A 6,346-nucleotide genomic window follows, 5' to 3' on the forward strand; every position below is an offset into this window, starting at 1 on the left:
CACCCTCACATTCCAGATTGTCAAGTAGTTGTATCTCGGCCAAATATTGTCCTATCAACAAACCATACATCAATAGAAAGCCTATATTGAGCTTCCAAAAATTGACCCTTATGACTGGTTTTGTGATCTTGCATAATTAAAAATGTGGCATGCTAACGTGTCTCGTAACACGTCTTAGTAAATTTGCGGTCGCGCTAGACACGATTAAGATTTTAAAGTAATTCTTCTATCTCAGATTAATATTGGGGGACAATATTTGACCAGTAACATTGACTCTACTACCAAGTAAGTTATGGGAACCTGTTTGAAAGCCAGTGTTGGGATAACGCATTACAAGTAATGTGAGATACGTAATCAGTTTTTTTAAATGAGTAACGCCAATTACTTTGTTTTCCCATTTATTGACTGACAAGTCTCATGTCCACATGTTGAGAGAAACCGGATGTACAGAGGCATTTTTCTCTGTTTTTGTCTCGTTTCCAACCAAAATATCTAAAAATTCTTAAATCAAGAAGGATTTTTTTGCTTACCCCATTGGCAGATTAATTTGCTTGTTCTAAGCAAAAACTCACATAGTTTTGACTTGTTTTTACTGAAAACAAGAAAATATTTTTTACTTGTCTAGAAAATCGTTCTTGATTAAGAATTTGAACATGCATTAATTCATCTCACTCGCAAAAAAGCTGATTCAGTGTTCATCTGAATGAATTAAAACGGTGAAATGCAAACTCAGAATATGATGCAAACCTTCTATAATTAAATGTGACCCTGGACCACAAAACCTGTCATAAGTAGCACGGGTATATTTGTAGATCATGTTCCATGAAGAGATTTTGTAAATTTCCTACCATAAATATATCCAAAATTAATTTTTGATTACTAATATGCATGGCTAAGATCTTCATTTGCACAACTTTAAAGGCAATTTTCTCAATATTCAGATTTTTTTGCACCCTCATATTCCAGATTTTCAAATAGTTGTATCTCGGCCAAATATTGACCCATCAACAAACCATACATCAATGGAAAGCTTATTTATTCAACTTTCAGATGATGTCTAAATCAAAATTTCCATAAATTGACCCTTATGACTGGTTTTGTGCTCCATAGTCACAAATATGTTAAATAACACAAATATCCTTTATGTATTTAATCCCATTTTATTAACCAAAGTCTTTGCTGCTGACCTTTGATGATCCAGTTCAACCATACTAAGCAAAAATGACTTTAGATAAACTAACATTTGTGCTTCACCTTCTTCTCTTGTGTTATACTGTACAGATGTGAATTTACGTTTCCTTCAGCCTGAGGTATATTCATTTCGATTTTTGGTGTGAAAGGGCTTTTACATCTTCTAAAAATAGAACTTTTTTGAAAAACAAACAAGCAAGCTCTGCCTAGATTTAAAAGTAAAGTGAAGGTAACGCAAAAGTAACATAACTCATTATTTTCCATAAAAAGTAACTAAGTAAGATTTTTTAGGGAGTAATGCAATATTGTAATTAGGGTTGCAAAAATGTGGAAAATTTCCAGTAAATTTTGGAAACTTTCAAGGATTTTCTGGAATCTTCCTGGGAGTTTTGAAAAGTTTCCGGAAATTTACTGAAAATGTCCACTCCTTTGCAACCCTAATTGTAATGCATTACTTTTAAAAGTAACTTTCCACAACACTGCTGAAAACAGTCAACAGTTGTCTGGTGATGTTAGTAACTAGTAGTCCACTGTATGAAGACTTTTTGGGTATGATATGTCACAGTTTACTTTATTTTGCTATCCTCACTCACATAAATGAACTAGAGTGTCCTGCACCCACTAGTTAAAGAATATCAAAAATTATATCTCGTGTCTGAATAATTTTTGGTTTGACTGTATATTATTTTTATTATTATATAACATTAATTTATCCATTCGTCTCTAGTCAGCACACACCTTCTTGCAGTCATTATGAGTGCACAAAAATTGTTGCATAATGCAAAAACTTGCATGCTAATGTGCATAGTAACATCTTCTTAAATATGTGGTCACACTAGATGCTAAAGTGTTAAAATAATTCTCAGTTTTATATGCAGAGACAATATGAACATCCTGATCAGCCTGATACAGCAACATTGACTCAAGCGATGAGTGAGTTTGGAGTGGTAATGTTTGGGAAACCTGTTTGGAAACAGTTATCAACAGTTACATGTTAAGTTTTAGTTTCAAAATCAGCTTTTAAAATGATAATGCATATTCTATAATGCATATGTGACCCTGGACCACAAAACCAGTCGTAAGTAGCACAGGTACAGGTATTTGTAGCAGTAGCAATAGCAATAGGGTAAAAAAAAATTTTTTTTATGATATTAAATTATTAGGATATTAAGTAAAGTTCATGTTCCATGAAGATATTTAGTAAATTTCCTACCATAAATATATCAAAACTTAATTTTTGATTAGTAATATGCATTGCTAAGAGCTTCATTTGGACAACTTTAAAGGCGATTTTCTCAATATTTTGATTATTTTGCACCCTCAGATTTCAGATTTTCAAATGGTTGTATTTTGGCTAAATGATACATAAACCTCAATTAAAAAAAAGACCCTTATGACTGGTTTTGTGGTCCAGGGTCATATATGCATGATAAAACATTTTAATCACTTCACCTCTACTTTAAAGAATTAGGTAACCCTAAAAGTGAAAATTCTGCTCTTACTCATCATCATGTCATTCTAAACCTTTACACATTCTTCTTTCTATGCAACACAGAAGATGTTTTGAAGAATGTTCAAGCTGATCATTTTCTTATTATGACGTTATATATTAATTTTGTTCAACAAAAGTTTATTTGAAACGATTTTATATTTACAAATCAGTTTAAATCTATCGTGCGTGCTTGTGTATCTGCACATGAAAAACAAAATTTCTTCAATGTTTCCTAAGTATCTTGATTATTGTATTTTCATAATAGTTTGAAGCCGAAATTGAAAGTGAATTTCGATTAATTGCACAGCCCTAACATGAATGCAACATACAACAAAAATCAATTGGAATCTGTTGGAATATATGTTATAATCATTTTTCTATATGAACTTGCAGGTCACCTGCATGCAGTAAAAAGACGAAAATGCAAGTGGATGGAACTCAAAGTCTAACGCAATGCCCCATTAGGCGAATCGGTGGGTAACATGTTTGTTCTGAGTAAACCCATTTCTGTAAGCGTAACACTTTTAGACTTTGTGCCTATCAAACGTTCGAACAATAACAAAGTGCCCATATGTCCCAAAAGAACTACATTTCAATTGTGTGTCGTGTTACGCTTTGGAGAAAAAGCAACTGCTAAATGGCAATTAACAACCAAAAGCGCTCTAGAGAGTAAAACAATCTTTCTCTTTCTTTTCTCTTTTTCTCCTTCTCTTATGATTGTTCGTTTGAATTAACACCCGAATAAGTGAATCACAAAGTCTGACAGTTGTATTTCTGGCTCAGCTTCTCAGCTTTTGCTTCCATGCAAGTACACAAACATGAAACAGACATTATTTGAAATATTTGCTCAGCAGATGTGTTTTCTCTTTTTTAAATAAGTAAAAGAAAAAAAAAAAAAGCCATCACAGAATAGGAAACGGGGTTGGGAATAAACGCGGTAATTTGGTTCTTCTCTTCATGGATTACTGTCACTCACCATCAGCCACTGTGTGCTCTTGCCAGTCCTGTTTGCAATTTCTGGGCTTGTGCTGTACCTTGAAATATTTGCCAAATGGATTTTATAGAGGCTGTAATTAAATTTAGTCCACCTTCACATGGTTTAGGAGGGCAGAGGCGGCCTCTCTGCATCGAGTGGGTTTTCCTGCTGGTGTTCTCAAACACGTTAAAGCCTTAATGTCCAGATTAACGCGTCAATTTTCTGATAATGTTTAATTTTTGAAGAGAATTTAATTTATATTTGCATTGTTAAAACTGTTAAAGCACTGCAGTGTCATTTTCATATCACTTAGATATTATAATTTGCTTTAACACTTTTAGTAGTAGTTTTTATTTTTAGATTGTCCATTTTCAGTTTAATTTTTGTTAAAGTTTTAATAATTTTTTTTTTTTTTTTTTCATTTGTGAACGTGGACCACAAAACCAGTCATAAGGGTCTTTTTTTTTATTTGAAAGTTTTCTATTGATGTTTGGTTTGTTAGGATAGGACAATATTTGGCTGAGATACAGCCATTTGAAAATCAGAAAATATTGAGAAAATCATCTTTAAAGTTGTCCAAATTAAGTTCTTAGAAATGCATGTTACTAATCAAAAATTAATCAAAAAGTAAATTTACAAAAAATCTTTATGGAACATGATATACTATTTATCCTAATATATCCTATTTCCAATATCCTAATTATTTTTGGCATTAAAGAAAAATCTGAAAAATCTATCATTTTGAGCCATACAACGTATTGTTGGCTATTGCTACAAATATAACCGTGCTACTTAAGACTGGTTTTGTGGTCCAGGCTCACATTTATAATTTTATTTACTTGTTTTATTGAAGTTTTTTTTATATCTTATTTTATTTCAGCTAACATTTCTTTCATTTCAAGCAACATAAATTATTTTATGATTTTTAAAAAAAAACGATTTTAGTTGCATTTTTCAATTTTGGTTACTAAAATAAGCCTGAGGATGTGTTTAAATTTAGCGTACAAAATGATGCATTTTTTTTATAATGCATATATGCATGATAATGCATATTTGTTGACTAATATTTTCATCAACCCCAAAATTACAAATTTGTTTTTACTCATCTTTGTGAAACGCAGATGTTTTGAAGAAAGTCCAAGCTGCTCTTCAGCTCTTTATTGGTCAACAAAAACCTTTAGTTTTGAATGATTTTATATAATAAATGAATACATCAGTTTTATAGAATACAAAACCAAATAATGCATGCTTTAATGTTTAATGTAATGTTTGTGCATCAGTACATGGAAAAAAAAAAATAATTTTGTCATTTGTGAACCTGGACCACAAAACCAGTCATAAGGGTCTTTTTTTTTTTTTTTTTTTTAAATGTGACCGCTTTTTATTGATGTATGGTTTGTTAGGATAGGACAATATTTGGCTGAGATACAACCATTTAAAAATCAGAAATCTGAGGGTGTAAAAAAATCTAAATATTGAGAAAATCGTCGTTAAAGTTGTCCAAATGAAGTTCTTAGGAATGCATATTACTAATCAAAAAATAAGGGTGATTAAAGAAAATTTAAAAAATATCTTCATGGAACGTGATGTTTACATAATATCCTAATTATTTTTGGCATGAAAGAACACAAAGAATATGAAAGAATACATGAAAGAATGAAAGAATACATACAATGTATTTTTGGCTATTGCTACAAATATACCCGTGCTACTTAAGACTGGTTTTGTGGTCCAGGGTCACATTTTATAGTTTTAATTATTTGTTTTATTAACATTTTTTTTTTATTATACGTATTTTATTATATTTCAGCTAACATTTTTTTATTTATTTCAAGCAACAACAATTATTTTATGATTAAAAAAAAAAAGATTTTAGTCACATTTTTTATTTTGGTTACTATAATAAAGCCTATACTATACTATAAAGCCTGAACATGTGTTTAAATTTAGCGTACAAAATGATGATGCATATGCATGATAATGCATATTCGTTAACTAATATTTTCATCAACCCAAAATTAAAAAAAATGTTTTATGTAAAACACAGATGTTTCGAAGAATGTTCAAGCTGCTCTTCTGCTCTTTATTGGTCAATAAAAGCCTTTTAGTTTTGAATGATTTTATATAATAAATGAATACATCTGTTTTATAGAATACAAAACCAAATAATGCATGCTCTAATGTAATGTTTATGCATCCATACATGGAAAAAAAAAATCCTCATTGTTATTTTGCAGGATTTGAACCCTAACCTGGTTTACAAACACATCCTGCTACGAACACAGGTATGTAGGTATTTTATTTTGGTTAATAAGAAGTATGTGATCCTGGACCACAAAACCAGTCTTAAGTAACACGGGTATATTTTTAGCAATAGCCAAAATGACATTGTACGGGCCATGCCAAAAAGTTTGTTCCGTGAAGATATATACCATAAATATATCAAAACTTATATGCATTGCTAAGAACTTCATCTGAACAACTTTAAAGGCAATTTTCTCAATATTTAGATTTTTTGCACCCTCTGTTACCCATATGACTTGTTTTGCAGTCCAGGGTCACATATAAAACATACTTTTAAAAGCAATTGTCACAAGTAAACACCAATCAGAAATCCTTTGAAACACTAATTAAACAAAGAAATTAGCGCTTTCTTATAAATCACGACGTTAAACATGCACACGCGA

The sequence above is a fragment of the Garra rufa genome, chromosome 9 (assembly GCF_049309525.1).
Source record: "Garra rufa chromosome 9, GarRuf1.0, whole genome shotgun sequence".
Classification (NCBI taxonomy): domain Eukaryota; kingdom Metazoa; phylum Chordata; class Actinopteri; order Cypriniformes; family Cyprinidae; genus Garra; species Garra rufa.